This window comes from Manis javanica, chromosome 6 (assembly GCF_040802235.1).
Source record: "Manis javanica isolate MJ-LG chromosome 6, MJ_LKY, whole genome shotgun sequence".
In the NCBI taxonomy this organism is placed as follows: Eukaryota; Metazoa; Chordata; class Mammalia; order Pholidota; family Manidae; genus Manis; species Manis javanica.
This window is the reverse complement of record NC_133161.1, coordinates 129,861,031-129,880,958: the sequence shown is the minus strand read 5'-3', so window position 1 is coordinate 129,880,958 and position 19,928 is coordinate 129,861,031. Positions and strand designations below refer to the sequence as shown.

General features: G+C 34.8%; 1 protein-coding gene and 1 long non-coding RNA gene across 7 annotated transcripts in view; one reads left to right on the top strand and one right to left on the bottom strand.

Moving 5' to 3' along the window:
• The window catches only part of SESN3 (sestrin 3), a 69,078-nt gene that overhangs the window by 48,149 nt on the left and 1,001 nt on the right, over nt 1–19,928 (bottom strand). The gene's annotated exons all lie outside the window — the stretch shown is intronic.
• LOC118971620 (uncharacterized) overlaps nt 1–19,928 on the top strand; it is a 34,991-nt gene that overhangs the window by 14,829 nt on the left and 234 nt on the right. The window lies entirely within an intron of this gene.

The window sequence follows — 19,928 nt, the reverse complement described above, 5'->3', positions numbered from 1 at the left end:
CTATCCTTCCAATATATTTTTGTAAGCATATATGTATATACATAAGACTATATTTACTAGAGATCATAATTCTATACAATTTTGTAATTTCCTTTTACCAAAAAGTTCCCCAAAACACAAATTTTAGTAACTTCACAATAACAGATTATGCTTTTAATTATGAATTTAGGTGACAAGTTTTTAACAGTCCCCTCTATTGCTCTTACCAAGTGACACTCTTCAAAGACATCTGTGATCCATAATGATATAATTATTTTTAAAAAACCACTGAATTTCTGTACTTGATTGATCACATTTATATTTAAGTTTATTAAATTAATCACCCTATTACAATGAATTAACTAAAATCTTAGAATCTAGAGAAATTTAGAGGGAAAAAAAGAGGTAACTTTTTCAATTACAGTCATTCTGCTATATAACACAAAATATGTGCTTCCAAGAAAGTCACTGAACCACACAAAATCATGCACTAAAACCCAGAAGGCTTACGAGAAAAATAAGGTTAAAGACAACATTGAAAAAAACTCTGTCAGTCTTACATTAAAAAAAAAAGTGACCTAACAAAAAATGGTACCAGTTCTGCACATGTCAAACTGTTAAAAAATACATAAACAGAACATTAAATATGACATGTTACCTTGAGAAAGACCTGAAGGTGGCTGGTGGAAGTGGGTGTTGGAAGGGCTGCAGCTTGTAAGTGATGAAGCAGTGGAGGTTAGGTCTCTGAGGTGTGTGCATGTTTAGGGTATTCCAAGGACATTCAGATCAGAGGGGTGCAGTTTTCTGAATTCACCTAGTGTTTCTCACAGATGAAACTGTGTTTAAACAGAGGCAAATTTCACCTTTCTTTATGCTCAAATTATTCCCTGACACATCAACTGGAACAAATGTGTGTAAGTGTTATAGCAGAACTGATGGCATGCTGCACTCTAACACTATACACTTAAGCATAGCTCTCACTAAGACAAAGGCTTAAGAAATGTATTATAATAATATGCTAGACTCAAGATTCTCTTATTTTTTCAAGAGTTAATTTGATAAAATTCACAGGCAAGATAAAGGGAATGAGAAAAGCTCAAATACGGAAAATCTGCTTTTAATTACGTCACATAGTTCATTATAAGTAATACTCTATAAATATGTCTTCCTTACATAAAAGTTTTAGCTATACTCAACAAAAGTAAAATTAAAACACACTTAATTTAGGCAACTTATAACTGCATTTGCACTATTTGAAAACCAAGTCCACAGAAAAAGATACAATTTTATCATGAAAATGAGATGTTCTGCTCTCATCAGAGTAAAAATATAGAGTGAAAATTTATATATATATATATATATATATATGTATATCTCAGGTACCAGATAATAATCATCAATTACTTCCTGGCATATAAATTATGTTTTTATAAACAATAAAGATGAATCAGGTTTGCAAATTTCAAAGTTACATCACGTAAACCAACAAAACTTCTACCAGCCAGAAGGTATTTTATGTGTTTATACAAGTTACTCACAGATGCACAAGCTACTAGTAATGAAGGGCAGTAGAGCATTCTCTCCACGCTGCACAGAATGAAAGGTGGTTATCTTAGCATTTATTCTGCTCTTACAGGCTGTTAGAAGAGGAAAACCAAATCTATTACCTCTCTGTATAATGACTTTTTCCAGCAACTTTCAGTCAAGACATCAACATGTATTTAGCTACATTAGAGTTTATAACTTATAAAAGGAAATGAAATAAAATAATCAGGACACTTGGATGAAATCTTTGGCAATAAAGTAATAGAAACACTGAGATAGTTCATTTTTATTTATGAGACAGCAATGGAGGTAGAACACTGAATTTCTATATGCTTTCCTTTTATTTCTGGATATTGAGAATTTCCACCTAGGGTGAGGGAAAGCGAACATGGAAGAGAAGCAGCTGAGGGTGTGGTCATCATAGTTTTAAGCAAGCGACATTGCATACCTGATGCAGATGATCATTTTCAAGAATTAAAAATTAGGTTGGAAAAATTAATAAAAATACAGAGTCACAAGGACAACATCACTCTGCCTTGAAAGTATTTAATATTTAATATTTACTATCCTTTTCCACACAGTAGCATATTTGGATGATTGAAATTTTATTCATACCTTCATAATTGTTAAAGATAAGCACAATCTATTAATATCCATAAAAAGCCAAAGGGCATGTTTTCCATTTTATCTCCCTTCATAATTATTTAGAAAATATCTTCCTGTCCAACCACAAAGTAAGCTCTCTAATACCTGAGTCATATTCTGTATACCTTTTAATTCTTCAAAAACTCTGAAATGTGATTATTAATGTAGTAACTGCAAATTAACGTATCTCCTAAAATAACCACCTTTTCCTATCCTCAGGTCCTAATAGGTAACATCTCTAGATTAATAAACAATGTTCAAATTACACATTTGATAAATCCCTGAAATTTACACAATAAGTCTTATTTAGCATACAGTATAAAAGTAGAGCAAAAAACTTCAATCATCTCTTGAATTCAAAATCAAAGAGGAAAACTAATTTTCTTATTAAATATTAATAAACATGAGTTTTCAGAAAAACCCTGGAATGACTGATGTAAATAAAGTAATATCTTATACAGACAGCTACAATACCTTCATTCACTTCCAGACTAAATGTATCTATGGCCACCTACACATACACTATTCTTCTCTGGCAATCTACCCACAGCTACCATGGTTATCGAATCTATGAGCTTGTTTTTACCTCAATGCATCTCTAATTTGCCATCACATTTAGGTTTGCTCTCTGCCCCATCCTTGACTTAAATTATTTGTTCTACTCTTATTTCAAAACAGTAATAGCTCAAGTTTTTATAAGTACACATTTATTATTAACACAAACAAAAGAGAACGAAGAGAAGTAGATGATAAAAGTAATTTCTAGTAATCTCATCACCAAGAAATGAATACCATTTATTTCGGTGTCCATCCTACAGTATCTCTTTACCTTAAAAATGAAAATGAAAAGTTTACGTCCTTAAAAAACAAACAAAGCAGGTTTTTCCAACTTAATAACCTATTATGGACATCAGTTCACTTCAACGCTTAGATCCACATCCTCAGAGATGCTCAGTGCTGCAATGTGTATCACATAATTTGCTTAATTAATTCCCTCATTAACAGTAACTTCAGAGTATTGAGCATTTTACTGGTAATACTTTAAAGGTGAGAGACAATTCAACTGGAAATTAACCCTATACTGAAAGAAGGCTTAGTCAAGGAGGAAATACAGAAAAGAACAGAAAGATTACATGAGATAACGCGATCTTCCTCTTTGGGCCCTAGTACACAGCACTCTCACTTCCCCTGAAGGCTCCATGGCCCAGAAGTGAGAACCAAAGGGTTCTGCTTCTTAAGTAGGCGTGGAAGCAAGAGGGATCTAGGGAGGCGGGCTGCCCGTGGAGTCTTTTTGACAGAAGAAGTGATCCATATAATCAAATTTGTAGGAGCCAGTTAGAAAAAAAATGGCATAAATTGTTAAGCTTTTTTTAAGTCTTGTCATTGCTTCCAGTGTTCCAGAGATAATTCTGCTTAAATATGATAAAAAATGACCCATGATTTCGTTAGTATTTTTAATCTTTGTGAAAATCAAATTACGACTAGTTAGGCAACACTTTTTTCTCAGGCTGGACTCCAATCCTAAACTTACATCCAAGCTTCTCAAGTCTCTATTAATCTGAAGATAGTAATTATCACTCATTACTTAAGGGAAGGAATTACTGTACAGCATTTTTAAATATGCAGATAAAAAGTGCTAAATAAGAACAGGTATGTTACGCTGCTTTATCAGTCATGCAGTAACTGACAGGAAATATTCTCATACCTTGCTTTTGCTCTACTGCTGTTTTAGACCATGAAAATGCTTTTTTAAATTTCCTTTTTTTATGAGTCTCAAAGTCAAAAGCTGACTGCCCATTGCCATGGAGACAGTTCTATTTAAGGTACTATATTAGTCCCTTCCTCACAGGAGAACAGAAAAGTGGTCAACAGAAAAGCATCATTCTCCCTGGTTTAGAATTAAGTAATTACATATGCTTCTGGGGCAACCAACGCATAAGAGAATTTGGGAGGGGGATGAGGCATGCAATTTAAACAGTCCATTATTTTCCCTGAGTAAGATCACCAGAGGTTAAATTTAGTACTAAGCTAGAGACAATGTGTGGAAAATTACCTCAAAATTAGATGCAAGCAAAAACAAAGTTATTTATATTCGCTATCCTAGATAGAACCGCGACTAACTGAAAATAGTCTTTCCTTTGCAAAGAGCAATCTTTGGTCCCTTTGATTTATCTAGAGCCCATGTACAATGCACAGTCCTTAGGTTTGTTGCGTTTCGATTTTCAGGCTTCCTGCTATGACTTTCTGACATCCCATTTGTAACTGAAGAGTAAGCTACCAGTTTACAGGTGAAAAAGTCTGCCCATAATTTACATGCATATTTATTCTTAGCTAACAGACTCAAAACAATTTTTTAAAAACCCAATGATATCAATCCTAAAACTGTCTTTAGGGTAAATATTATTTCTCCTTCTGTTTAAGGGAAAAAATATCCAAGATAAATCTTCTTCTCCATGAAAACTTAGTACATCAACATTCCTTGAAATAAAAATAATCTAAGATGGTTAAGACTGATCAGTCTAACAATATCCACACTAAAACACTTATTTTTATGTAAACAAGCAATCCCAAAAGATATTCTCACTTTATTTCAATCATAAATGAGGTCCAAGACCCAACTCTATTTTTTCCCTTAAGACAAAGCTCAGATTCTAGCAACAATAAAACAAGGCATTATACTTTTCTTAGGGTAAGAGCATAGTGTACCTGAAGATCTCGAATCTATAAATCAGAGGAATTTTCCTGATTCTTAGCTGGTACTGCCATTATTACATATAAAGATCAGAGACATAGCATTAATTTAATTTGAAACAATTTATTAATTAATCCTCTTTTTACCATATTTCTCAAACAACTGAAAATGCATACTGAAAATAAAATGGATGCATACAATTCTGATTTGTAAAAGCATTTGGTTAATAATTCTAGACCAGCGGTTCCCAGTCCTTAGGAGTGCATCAGGATCACCTGGAGGCCTCGTTAACACACAGACGCAGGTCGCACCTGCAGAATTTCTGGTTCAGCTGGCCTGGGGTGGGATGCAAAAATGTGCATTTCTGATAAACTCCTAGGTGACGGTGACACCTCTGGTTCTAGGACCACACTTCAAGAACTACTGTCCTAGACACCACACAGACTTGTTTGTTTACAGAATTGCTATTCCCTGTTAATAAATCACTTCAATCTTTCACAAATGAACCATTTAAAATAAAAACAATAGCTTCAGTCGGGGGTACAGTGAATCCTAGCAATCTGAAAAGGATGTTACTTCCTAAAACTTGTTCTCCAGTGGTCGGATAAGTGCTGTGAGATGCAATGACATCCAGGAAGTTAAAACCCTGAGCAGCAGTATATTGCGTGTGTCCCCTCTGAATTCAACTGGCTTTCAAAAGCAAGTATCTACCATAAATCTGTGAAGCAGAACTGAAGTGTCTGAATGTAAATTTTTCTTAGAAATAACCAACTATGCATTACATACGTTGCACAGCAAGTTATGTACCAAGTTTCTGTAAGTCCTATTTAACTTCCCACTGACTTACATCTTCATTTTAGAAATTACCTTGAATTGATTGATCTACAACTGGCAGCACAATACATTTTAGTTTTCAAGTGCTCTACAGCTCTGTCAAATAGTTAATTATCCATAAACACTAAATCCACTAAAATGACTATAAAGATAGAATGAAAGGAAATGGTCTTTTATAACAGCAATGTGCTCTCTACTCTTCCATGGTCATGAAATGCAAACCTGCCACAGAAAAAGTGATGGACAGGTTAGGAGATCAAGAGCACAAATTACTTCATTTTTATGACATCAGAGTACCTTTCGTGAATGGTAATACAGTGGTTTATTAAAAACTAAAATTGCTAAAAGTGCACTGCCACAACAGGGTGCAATATCAGTGACACCCTAAATAAAAGATGAAACACCTAGTACTACACTGGTGGCTAGATTCTTTCTTACTCAATATTTTAAAAAATCCAATTGTTTCTATAAATTTCTAAGTTAAATGGAGTTATCATTAAGGTACTCATTGATTATCAATCCTTCCCATCTGTCATTGTGACAAACATGTTCTCTGCAATAGCTTTAATAAAGATCATTAGTAAAGAAAGAGAAAAACACATAGATGTCATATGCTTTTGTTTAAAAAATTTAACATCAGTTAAAAGTAAAATGTTTTCCTAATGGCTGCTTATACATCATGGAAATTTGTTTTTTAAAAACAAGTGCATCACACATGATGTGGGGGGGGATCAGGGGGAAGGCAGTGGAGCACAGAGAAAGCAAATAGTGACTGGGTGGCATCTTACTACACTTATGGACAGTGAGTGCAATGGGGTATGCGGGGACTCGTTAATATGGGTGAATGTGGTAACCACATTGTTTTTCATGTGAAACCTTCATAAAGTGTATATCAATTATATCTTAATGAAAGAAAAAAACCAAAAAACAAGTGTCTTAATCCTAAAATTTTTATAGACACACAAAAGTTCCCAAGTAGCCAAACCAACCTTGGGAAAGAACAAAGCTGGAGGCATCACTTGCCATTATTTCAAACTATTTTACAAAGTTATAGTAACAAAACAGTGTATTACTGACATATAAAAATAGACACACAGATCAATGCAACAGAATAGAAAGTCCAGAAATAAACCCAAGCATATATGGTCAATCAATTTATGACAAAGGAGGCAAGAATGTACAAAGAGGAAAGAACAGTATTTCAATAAATGATGTTGGGAGAACTGGACTATTACCTTACACAATATACAAAAATTGATTCAAAATGGATTAAAGACTTGAATGTAAGACCAGACACAATAAAACTTCTAGAAGAAAACATAGATGGTAAGTGATTTGACCTCGCTCTTGGTGATATTTTCCTGGACCCGAGTCCAAAGGCAATGGCAACTAAAGGAAAAATAAGCAAGTGCGACGACATCAGCCTGGAAGGCTTCTGCACAGAGATGCCATCGACAATACAAAAGGCAACCTACCAAATGGGAGAAGATGTGTATAAGTCACATGTCTAATAATCCAAGATACATAAAGAACAGTAACAAATAACAGCTCAATAACAACAAAAAAGAAAAGATCCAGTTAAAAAAATGGGCAGAAGATCTGAATACTTTTTTCCAAAGAAGATATACAGACGGCCAGCATGCATACAAAAAGATACTTGACATCACTGATCATCAGGGAAATTAAATCAAAACCACAATGAGTTATCACCTCATACTTGTCATAATGGCTATTATTAAAAGGACAAGAAATAACAAGTGTTGGCAAGGATGTGGAAAAAAGAGAATGTAAAATGGAGCAGCCACTATGGAAAATCATATGGAGATTCCTCAAATAATTAAACTTAGAACTACAAAATGATCCAGCAATGCAACCCACTTCTGGGTATTCACCCAAAGAAAACAGAAACCCTAATTTCGAAAGATATATGTACCCTTATGTTCACTACAGCATTATTGACAATAGCCAAGATATGGAAACAACCTAGGTGTCCATTAATGGAAGAATGGATAAGGATGTGCTATGTATATAATGGAATTTTACTCAGTCATCAGAAAGTATGAAATCGTGCCATTTGTGACAACATGGCTGGACCCCGAGGGTATTATGTTCAGTGAAATAAGCCAGAGAAAGACAAACACTGTTAATTCCCTTGTAGGTGGATTCTGAAAAACAAACACACAAAACAAAACTCAGACACAGAGAAGAGACTGGCGGCTGCCAGAGGAGAGAGGAATGGAGGGTGGGTAAAATGGGTGATGGGGATCAGAAGGTACAAACCTCCAGTTACAAGACAAGGGGATGTCATGTACAGCATGATGACTTTGGTGACTGTAGTTGAATTACACTGTGTTGCAAAGGAAGTTATCTTAGGTGTTCTCATCACAAGAAAAAAAGTTTGTAACTTTATATGGTGATAGTAACTAGACTTACTGTTGTGACCATTTTGTAATGTATACAAATGTGGAGTCTTTATGTTGTACACCTGAAACTAATTTAATGTTGCACATCCATTATACTAAAAAAGACCCCCAAGTATATCAGATTAGTGACTACTTCATACAATAAAAGAGAACGAAATAAGAATGATGATCCATATCAGTGCTTGGTTATGTACTTTAATTTCCCCATATATAGTCATAACAATACACAATCATAATGAGTTGGTCAAAGAACTCCTTACCTGATCTAGTTTGAAGCACACATTATTAAAATGAATGGCTGTCAATCTCCATTGCAATGCAAATTTTCAATAGCGTGTGAATCTTGTACTTCTGCATGGGCTGAGCCATTCTCCTGGTATCATTGCATCTCAACCACGGAAAACATCATATACTGACGCTTTTACAAATGTGCGATCCTAATAAATGGTGCCATTTTATAGTCCCTGATTAAATGCTCAGTGTGAGAATTTAATTTTTTTTTATTTAAAATTTTCAAGTTCATGTCCATAAAAAGTATTCTTCAAGAAAAATAGTTTTCCATTTCTAAATTAGTGACAGCCATCACCTAATGGTCATCAGAGAAAAGGTTTGTTTACACTGAATCGCTACTCCCAACACACACATTTCCCAACCCCCACAACTCATGCAGATCTGTATTCACGTACTACCTTTGTCAGCTCTGGCACATGTTCATTTCACTTAATATGTGACACATTTCTTGAGTGCCAATGTGAATGTTGGTTGAGGAAGGGAGGGAATTACGACTTTAATGGAATAAGACAATGAGTTTGATACTTTAAAAGTATTTACTACAGAAAAACTACTATGCTTGCTGCACTGTCTATCTGTAGCCATAAAGAGTGTCTATGGAACTACCGTCTGTTCACTTCACTTGAGATCTCAAAGACAGTATAAATAACAGCTCTGAGATTCTAACTGGGGACTCGGACCAGCACAAAACACATTCAGACTCTTAGTGACTAGTTTTGCACTATGACATGTCAATCCAAACTATTCATACAAATTAGGCTTTGGAAAACTCTCAAAATGCAACTTTAATTAAAATGTAAGGCTCTGTCATACATAATGGCACTTCTACTAAAATCAAACAAGGTATGACAAAGTGTTACTTCGAAAGAGGTAGAAAGCATTGTGTGTGCTAAAGGACCTGACAAATGTGTTTTTCAAGTATATTTAGTATGTACAGATTTTTTAAAGTTTTACTCTTGATCCATCTAAATTACATGGTATCTATCCAGGTACTAAACAGCCAAGTCATTCAAGTTAAATATTTTTATAAATGTAGTGTTTATTATATAGTTGGCTTTTGATTAATTTTCATACCAATGAAAGTACAGTTAGAATAACACAGAAAATGTTTTAAAATATTTACTATTACTATCTATATTTCAATAGTGAGCAAGCAAATTAAGAAAGGTCACCTAACCTAGGCCTGTGATGCCAAATTCTTTGCACAAAGGCAGAGTTGAGCAGCTGTCATAGAGACAACTACCTGTAAAATATGTATTTGCTAGGTCTTTGCAGAAAAAAATCTGCCAAACCCTACATTAAGTGAGAGGCACATCTTGGAAGATCTCTTCATTCGATCCAGATGTATGGCCCAATTCTTACACACTGCTTAGGCAAGAACCCTGATATCCTCACTCTGTGTCTTTAACGTTTGTTGAATGAGTAAATAAGGGAATGATATGAGTAGTTTGTAAATGTTAACAGCATTTACATTTCTTGCTGGCATAAGAACATGGAGGCCATGAAAGGGTAATAATGTAGAGATATAGGATAACATAAAATGGCAATGCATATATTTTTACCAAAAAGAGAATTGTGTCTATATTCCTATTTATCTACACGTAGTCTTCCCTCATTTTTAAGAGCACCAAATACTAAAGAGTTCTCTTGCATAATCAAAACAATATTTAAGAGTTCATGCTAATCTTGGGTGTTTAACAACGAAATCTGCCTAAAGAGTATTAGGACCTAGACCTGGTAGTTTTTTTTAAAAGCTATACAATATAAAACAGTACCTCACAAGATAATTAACTATATAGGTCATACTCTATTAAAAAATAAGACTATAACACAAATAGGTATTTTGCCACCCCAGCTGAGCATTCAGTTACATTATACAAAAAAGTTTTGATAAAATCAAAGAATCTGAACATTACTTGGGGTTTAGTGCCAAGGTACCTTTAGGTTAGATGATTTTGTTTTAATTCTTTTTTTTAGTGGATTAAATTTACTGGGCTTCTTCTCCCCTATTAATTTACAGCAAAAAAAAATTAAGAGACACAAGTAAAATTCCTAATTTCATATAAAAGGAAAATTTCTGAGGAATTAAAGTTGATTATTTTTTCATTCATATTACCTTAAAGACAACAAGGCGTAGGTAAAAAAAAAAATATGCCACCCAACTTAAAATGCACTGTGCTGGGCCAGAGCCTCAGCACAAAGCGAACAAGGGTGAGCCAGCTGTGCACTGGCCCTTGGTCATCCCAGTGCCCTGATTATCACCTGAACTTTATCTTTCTTCACTTCAACTACCTGAAAGTTGGATGGAACTGAATTAACACAGTTTTCCTACTAGACACAATAACCAAATATATTTTTGGAGTGAAGATATTAAAAAATATTTTTAGTCAAAAAATTACTTGTTTTTAGTGTTAAGTATATAAGGTAGGAAAAATAACCTACAGTGGAACAGTTATTTAGATTTCAGGATGTATTTCCCCCTGGAAACAATGTTATACCAAATAGCTAGGTTTCCACGATAATCAGTAAATGTCTACTGAATACACCTGTAATATGAACAGTACTCTGTAACTTAACTAGGTATCTTATTGTGTTTCTATGGCAAACTCTCAAGAGTTAATAATTTCCAAATAGCAAGCCCTACCTTCCACAAATCTCTCTCCCCAGCATAAGCCCAAACTCTTTGTAGGACGTGGAACTCTCCTGGAGACACAGTACTGCAGGGGACGGAGGCAGGGGGTGCCAGGGAGGGATAGCAGTTCCAGGGGTTCTTTACCTCCTTTTGCCATCATTTTGGCCTTTACATAGAAAATCAAAATGGTGGCAATAAGTTCATGTTATTTCTTATCATCATAAATAATTATTTTCTATTGTAAAAAATTTACCAAAAAAGCAAGAACCATTCTTACAGGTCCTTCAGGAGATGCAATACTTAGACTCAAAACGTTTCTTGACAGCGTCCTGTCACAAATATTACAGCAGTATTGAATGAACCAACATTAATGAATTAATGAATGACTGGTTGGTAAAAGGAGTAGGTTAAGCTGGCTGGGAAAATAGGAGAAATACATCCTGGAATTAGGTAAGAATGGTCACATAATTAACAACAGATTGACACAGATACAAGAGCTAACTAAAGAGTTCAAAGCTGTTCAATGAAAGCTTTACTTTGTTTCTTAATTAAATCTCATAAAGGTAAGAAAATTTTGCACCTCTACTGTAAAACTATAGAAAAATACCTAAATTTGAAATCACTCCTATTCATCTCTTGAGAAATCAAGTCCTATTAAGTTTCATTAATTTACATTTTATAAGAGTCTTTGCTTAAAGAAAACATGGAAGGAAATTCAGTGTTTGCACTTGTAAGCCAGGCTTTGGGGTTGGACTTGGTCTCAAGTCCTGAGTTGCCATTTAATGATATGATGACCTTAAGCAAGTAACTAAAACTCTCTGATTCCTAGTTTTTTCAATCATAAAGTATGAGTAATAATTCTTCATGGGTTCATTGTCATGATTAAATGTGATACATAGATAGCAAGTTGATGGCACATAGGTGATATTCAACAGAAGCTACTATTGTTATTGTTATTATAAGATGCATTTCAAAACTTAAGAGTTACAGCCTCAAATAATTACAATAATCTTCTGCAAAATCCAGCTTTAGTTACCCCTAAGGTGAATCTGACCTTTCTATATATTCAGCATCTTTCTATAGCTGGGAAGAGTTCATTTCTTCAACTGACTACTGCCAACTTTACAACACAGCAAGCTGTAAAAATAAAACATGTATCTAGAAATGAGAACATATACCACCACTACAAGTAGCTATTAATTGTAGAGAAAATAAGTCTCATTCAAATATGTATTTTATATTTCAAGAAATCTCTGGTATAAGAAATAATATGGCCCTAAATCAACTACTTTTATACTTGCTGATACTTATTGACTTATGATATGTTCAATTAAATTCTTTCTGAAAGAAAATGCCTGTCATTCCTTATTAGAAGCTTTGAACAGCAAAATGCAAGACATTTCAACCCACCACTAAATATCCTATAATAGCCATATTTCCCTCAAGGGGTAGTCAATATCCTGGCCCACAGACCAATAAATGACTCACTTCCAGGCGGATCTGAAAAGTAAAGACTAGCTAAGGGGTAGCTCAGGCCTAAGAACAACTCTCTGGTTCAGTTAGTTACCAGAGGAGTGTCTGCCGGCCAAAGACATCAGAGCTGGCTTGAGGAGACTGCCAGAGTGAGGCATCCTGGCGGGAGCCGGAAGAGGAAAAGACTTAGCCAGGATTCTGTGGTGACATGAATCTTAACTGGTGGCCTATAGCGAAATGTTGGCATCTTAAAGGTATGCCCTTAACCACTCTAAAATAGCCATCCATTACCGAACACTAGCAGTTGCCAGGAGGTGGAACACATGTACATATCAAAGCAATAGCCCTTTTACATTTTTGAGAAGGACCAACAGCTAAAGTCAGTGTCCTGACCCTCCTGGCGGACTAACATTCTTGCTCCCTATCAGAACTCCCACCAAAATGTGGTATGGTATTTAACTGAAACACTCCCAAGGTCACAAAGACAACAAAATAATCTCTTGCTACAGAACCTCTCAAAGCATTCCTTATAAAGAGAACAAAATAAGGCTGTAAAACCATCCAAAAGACAAACAACAAATGTTGGCGATGTTGTGGAGAAAGGGGAACCCTCCTAAACTGCTGGTGGGAATGTAAATTAGTTCAACTATTGTGGAAAGCAGTATGGAGGTTCCTCAAAAAGCTCAAAATAGAAATACCATTTGACCCAGGAATTCCACTTCTAGGAATTTACCCTAAGAATACAGCAGCCCAGTTTGAAAAAGACAGATGCACTCCTATGTTTATCGCAGCACTATTTACAATAGCCAAGAAATGGAAGCAACCTAAGTGACCATCAGTAGATGAATGGATAAAGAAGATGTGGTACATATACACAATGGAATATTGTTCAGCCATAAGAAGAAAACAGATCCTACCATTTGCAACAACATGGATGGAGCTAGAGGGTATTATGCTCAGTGAAATAAGCCAGGCGGAGAAAGACAAGTACCAAATGATTTCACTCATATGTGGAGTATAAGAACAAAGAAAAAAATGAAGGAACAAAACAGCAGCAGACTCATAGAACCCAAGAATGGACTAACAGTTACCAAAGGGAAGGGGACTGGGGAGGATGGGTGGGAAGGGAGGGATAAGGCTGGGGGAAAAAGAAAAGGGGCATAATGATTAGCATGTATAATGTGTGTGGGGGCATGGGGAGGGCTGCGCAACACAGAGAAGACAAGTAGTGATTCTACAGCATCTTTCTAGGCTGATGAACAGTGACTGTAATGGGGTTTATAGGGGGGGCTTTGGTGATGGGGGAATCTAGTAAACATAATGTTCCTCATGTAACTGTAGATTAATGATACTAAAAGAAAAATATGGCTGTAAAGAACAGACATGTCAGACAAACATCAAACATATTTTGGAAAGTAAAAAAGTTCTCATTTTATTAGATTATACTATGTCCAATATTAATATATTGCCAGCATTTATAAAAGCAATGTATCTTTAAATCAAAATACTATTTAGCTAAAGATAAACTTTCCACTAACCAGATCCATTAAGAGGCAACTCAGTAGGGGAAAAAGATGTATGCACATTGTTAATTATAATTCAATGTTCTATGTGCACTAAATGCAGCAGACATGGGTGGCATGGCAGTCCTGAGGACAGAGGGAAAAGAGTTTGAAATTCAGGGAAGGCTTTTTGGAGATATCACAAGAGTTTTGAAGAAAATTTTGAAAGACAAAAAGGAATTCTACATGCTTACTATGTATTTAGATGGTGTAGAATATTTATTTTTAAAGCGTTTACCCTGCATCCACCTGCAGGTTTAAGGTAACTGTTACCAGACACATGACTACACGTCTTGACCTAGCGATATACACAGAGGGAGAACCCCATCCTCACTCCCATCAGTGATGGCCAAGGGGTAATTTATATACTGGTAGTTATTTGTAGGTCTCATCAGATACACTCAGAGTAGATGAACCCTTATGCCAATGCCTCCAAGACGACAGCGAAGTGCAGGCAGTGGTCTGCCCCAGCTTGTGTGCACAGTGCGGCCTCCCCCCGCCCCCACCCCAACGAGGTGAAAATGCCCTGTACCTCTGAGGGCTGCACTAGGTAGGGACTCCCACATTCACAGCTGTCCTATTGCCAGTCTACAGTGGTGCTTTTCTTTTTCCTTATCATCGGTGGTCTACACTGATACTTCTTTCTTCCTTCTGCCTCTTTCTTGTCCCGTCTTCTTCTGTTGCTTCTCCCACACTACTCAGCTTTCAGGAAAAAAAGGCCAAGCAGGCTACTCAGGCCTTTCTTTGTTTTTCAGCCAAGAACCTACCAATTAAAGCACAATGGACAAAATCTTTGGATCTGACCATTCTTCACTTGTTGCACAGTACTAAGGAGAATATTCTTTTTTTTTCCCCTCCCTGGTTTTTACCAAGTGAAGGGATATTCACAAAAATAAGAGAAAAGAGCATCCCCTAGTTAGCCTAAGTCTTCCTGTGGTAACAAAGAAGCTTCTAGGATGTCACTGAAAAAGTGCTAGGCGGCATCTGCAAGTGAATCCACACAGAACATAGATGACTGGGTTGGACTTCTCCACATTTTCTGTTAGTAGTATTAGTCTTGTATCTTCCCAAAGACACTCCTGAGAATTGCATTTATATGTATTATACACACTGCTTTCAGGAACTCTGGTTTGTGTGTGTGTTGTAACTGACCACATTATTGACTGTATTACCATATGATTTCACTTATATGTGGAACCTAAAAAATAAAACAAATGAACAAATAAAAGAGAGAAAGACAGACACAGAGAACAGACTGTGGTTGCCATAGGGGAAGGGCGATGGGAAGATGGGTGAAATAGGTGATGGGGAAAATATAGTAAGAATTTTGGTATCTTGATCTGGGTGATGGTTACATGAGTACCTACATGTAAAAATCAAGCTGTACATTATCACCTATGCATTTTATTGTAGCTCAATGCAAATAAAAAGTTACTGTATTACAAATTAAAATTAAAACATAAAAATTTAAAAATTATTTATTTAAAATAAATCCATTACATGTTAACATCACTTAGTTTTATGAAAACAACTATTTTTCAAAACTAAAAATAGTGAGAAGAGTGAATTTATGTTTTTGCAAATCTCTTAGTGTCTGTTTAATATAAGCCAGCTAAATTTCACATCTGCTTCTGCATTCAATTTGTGATACATTTTGGTGAAAGTATGTGAGGAAAACCTGGCCTCACACAGATACAGAGTTGGAAAATGAAAGAGATTTTGTAAATATTCTTCTCTGATACCACACCAAAACTTGTCAAGTAAAGCTTCTTAAAGGTGAAGTGTTCAAAATGCAATGTGGAATCCGAAAACCTATCGGTAAACTTAACTTCCTGTACTCTATTTTATTAAAGTCTATGTGGCTAGTCTGTACTCTGAATGACTCCTTTTCCATGGCAGGATTTTGATAAACATTTTCTCAAAAACTGAGTTAAGTGATCCTGAAAATTCAAGGAAAACAACTGACAATATTCAGTGCCACTGACAGAAAGATTTGTCAGATGGAGAGTTTTAGGTATCTACAGGCATTCCATAAATGCTAAAACTGGGAGTGGGAGGGAAATAAAACTATATTCCCTGGCAGCTTCAATACTGCAGGGGATAATTAAAATACAGTTCTGTTTATTACAGAGGCAGTCCTAAGAATTAAATGGACTTCTTACTAGTTGTATGACAGAAGTCATACCACTTAAATTTTCTGCTTGAATCAATGGAGAATGGGACGGCACTCTAAAAAATGTGAAAGCCTAGACAAACTTGATTTATAACCCCCAATCCCTTCAAAAAAGAAAAAAAGGTAGGGATAAATAGGAAGAAAAGAGTAAGAGACTACTACTCCCATAATTGTCCTCCTAAGTTAAAATAACTAAAAATTCTTCATTTTATCCTAGATTTGCCCCAGTTTCTATTAAGTACATTCATCCTTAACTCTTCGTCTTTCAAACCAAATACTAATTTCCTTTATCTGCTAAAGTGTCCAAAAAGAAATTTCGTTTTATTTAATTATTGGAAAAATCCAAAGCAACACACTGAGTTGCTATTTAAGAGGGGATGGGGTAGATACAAACAAATATGCAAATAAAAAATCAGTGTGTTGATAGTCCTAACTGAAAGTTTATTTATAGGCAAGAATTTGAAAGGACAGAAAAATTAAGACTAAACAAATTACTCAGTATGTATTAAAATATATTGCCACAACATACAAAGAATGAAGGTACTCTGGGAAAAGAGAAAATAAGCAGGCTTGTCTTTCTCTTACACATGGTTGTATTTTATAGTTTACAAAGTACTTGAACACACATTGCCTCAAGAGCTATGCAGCAACCTATAAGGTAAGTAGAAATTATCTGCACTTTACAGAAAAAAAACTAGGCTTCAAGGAATTTAACTCACTTGCCCCAAATTAAAAGACCCATCAAAGGCCTTACTATGAGCACAGTCTGGTGGTTTCCAGTATCACTGCATTAGCAGTTATGTTTTAGAAGGTTATTTGGTGGGGGTGGAAGCAGCAGAATATTTTAGTTACAAAGTAGTAATTACTAATAACAATAAATTTGTTTTCTTACAAGTAAAAAACTAACCTGAATACCTACACATACATGTAAAGAGAAGACTTTTTTTAAAGGTCAGGGCCGTCATAATCAATAATGATTTTCTCATCAATGCCATATTAACAGAAAAGTTCAAATATATGTACAAAACTAGATGAACAAGTTTTAATTCAAGGCCTGAACAATAATATTGTAACAAAAAATAACTTTTTAAACAATTTGTTAAAGTTTGGTAAAACATTTTGGGTATTTTTAAACTATAATTTAAAATAATTTACTATGTGCTTAAAAATTTAATCCAACTCAAGCATTTTTGAACAGTGAAACATCTTAAGGTTCCATGAAAAGCAGCTTGAAAATCAGTGCATAATGGTTTGCTCTCATAAATTAACTATTTGAAATCTCTGCTTAAGTTCATTTAATACCAAATTATCCTAGATTACCAATTCTAGATTACCAAAAACCAAATTAAGTAAAAAACTGCTTTTTGAAATAAAAAATGTCTACAAGAAATCTAATTAACCAAGGCAGAATATAGCTAAGTAACTCAAGTCAAAACAATTCCATTCTACTGATTGAACCATATAAATTCTCTATTAACTGACAATTTTGACTATAAAAATGAAGTTCATATGATTCAACTAATATTTCCCACTTTATTTTCAGTGTCTTTACTTGTGAAACCATCAAAATGTCACAATGAGTGACTATATAAGCAAAGTGGAAAAGTGCAATAGGCAACAAAACTATATCACTAGAGCCCCCTAAACATACTAAGAATTTTTAAAATTAAAAGTTAATAATACAGGTTTTCTTCACTCCATTAGCTCCCAGGTGCTCAATACTCAAAGGACTGTAATGTGCCACCTCTTGTTTATCAAGAGGATAAGTGGGCAGTTACTTACCTTTCTTAATGCAGTTTGGCACTCCACTTTGAAATGCATCTAGTTTTCACTGGAATTTCTTCAAGTAAAATGTATTCCACTTCAAAAGTCATTAACTTTTCCAAAGTAAATAGAAGCATTTCCTCTTTTATTAAAAAATATTATTGAATTACTTCAGTGGTAACAGAGCAGTTGGGCTTACTAGGAGTTACAGATATGAGGACAGTTTTGTTTGTTCATTTGTTCCCCTATACGGTTTACCTCTCCATTTTTTTACTGACTTAAGATTAACAAATTAGGTATATTCACTAGTTCAAGAAGTCTCTTTATTTTGGAAGACACAGTCAAAATTGTCAGGGCACTTCTAGGAATAAATGTGATTCTCATACAATATATAATTCAATTTTCACATATTGGGTTAAACTAAATTATTTCATTTGAAGGAGAATCAGTTCCTTATGAAGTTCTCCTCAAAGTCAACAAATTAAGCCACTTAGAGAAAAAGGTTTTATGCCACATATAAAGGTGACTCTTCCCCTATCATTAATGAAGATTATAACAGCAAAGAGTAATGCACAGTGGGTGTGCATGAGTTTCATTCTTCCATTTATGAACTACACTGAGCTAAAATTCAAAATGCTCTGACTCACTTGGTGATTACTGAACAGTTCATTAAATGGAAAACACAGATAAATTCACAGAATCGCATTTTGGGAGTTATACAAGAATTTTAGAGTTACATACTTTCTAACAAAAAGAATATACGAGAAAAAAATTTTATTAGAAAAAACTCTAACATGCTATTTTTAAAATGAATTTAAAACTGCTAAACACTTGGTATCTTTTAAGAGCACTTAAGAATGGCACTCTTCAAAAGCTACAAATGTTGCCAAGTCATGTCTTAACTGGCTCAAACAATCCCATTTTCATCTAAAGTTATTTCATGCTACTGCATGAATCAATATTAAATACCCTGGAGTTACTAAAAACTGGAATACTGGCAGAGGTGTGCATAGCAATTATAAAATATGAAAATGGTGAATATCCATTTTCCATATACCTTTCTTTCAATAATGGCTAGAAATGAGGATGTTCTTTCTAGGTGAATAGAAACAGTTTCTTAAAAGCTGAGAGAGATAAAGAAAGCTAGCAAAATATGATGGATCCATAACCATGGTTATCGCAAAAGAAAGACAAAATACAATTTGAAGCCTATTACCACCTCCAAACACTGGCTTACCGAATTGCCAGAGCCATTAAAAAAAAAAAATCAATATACTTTTTTTTCTTTATTCAGTTAAAAAAAAAAACCTAGCTGTTACTTAATCTGGCTTGACTTTAAGCAAACATCTCAACACTCTCCATGTTAAATATATAACTTAATCACTTTTAAAGTTAGGAAATAACAGTAATCATTATTTTTTTAAAAGCTGAGTTCAAGTGACAGACATCTGGCCCTGAAAGTAAAGAGTTAACTTTCAACTAAGCTGATCTGCTCTTCTGATCCATTACATTTCTCATAAGCTGTCCTACAATGAGCTGAGAAAGTATCAACTGTAATTTGATCCCAGAGTTTATGGAAAAAAATAACTGCACATGCTCAACATGCACATTTAATAAAAACTATTTCAAGAAAAATATATCCAATAAACACAATTTAAGGCACATTTAACTGTTCGATCAACTTCAAATCTGCAAACTCTTTGCTTTCTTCAGGCTCTCAAATAGGAAAGAAAGAGAGAGAAAAAAAGGCAGCCCTACTGCAGGGAAAAGAGGCTTGAAAAACAACTTTGATTGGCACTTGGCCTGACCTACAGAGGAAGAAAAACAGTTTTTGGACAAAGAGCGCAAATATGAGCTTGGTTATTTACGTGTTTTCTTTCTATTTTTAATATACACAGAACAATCCCAACTGAAC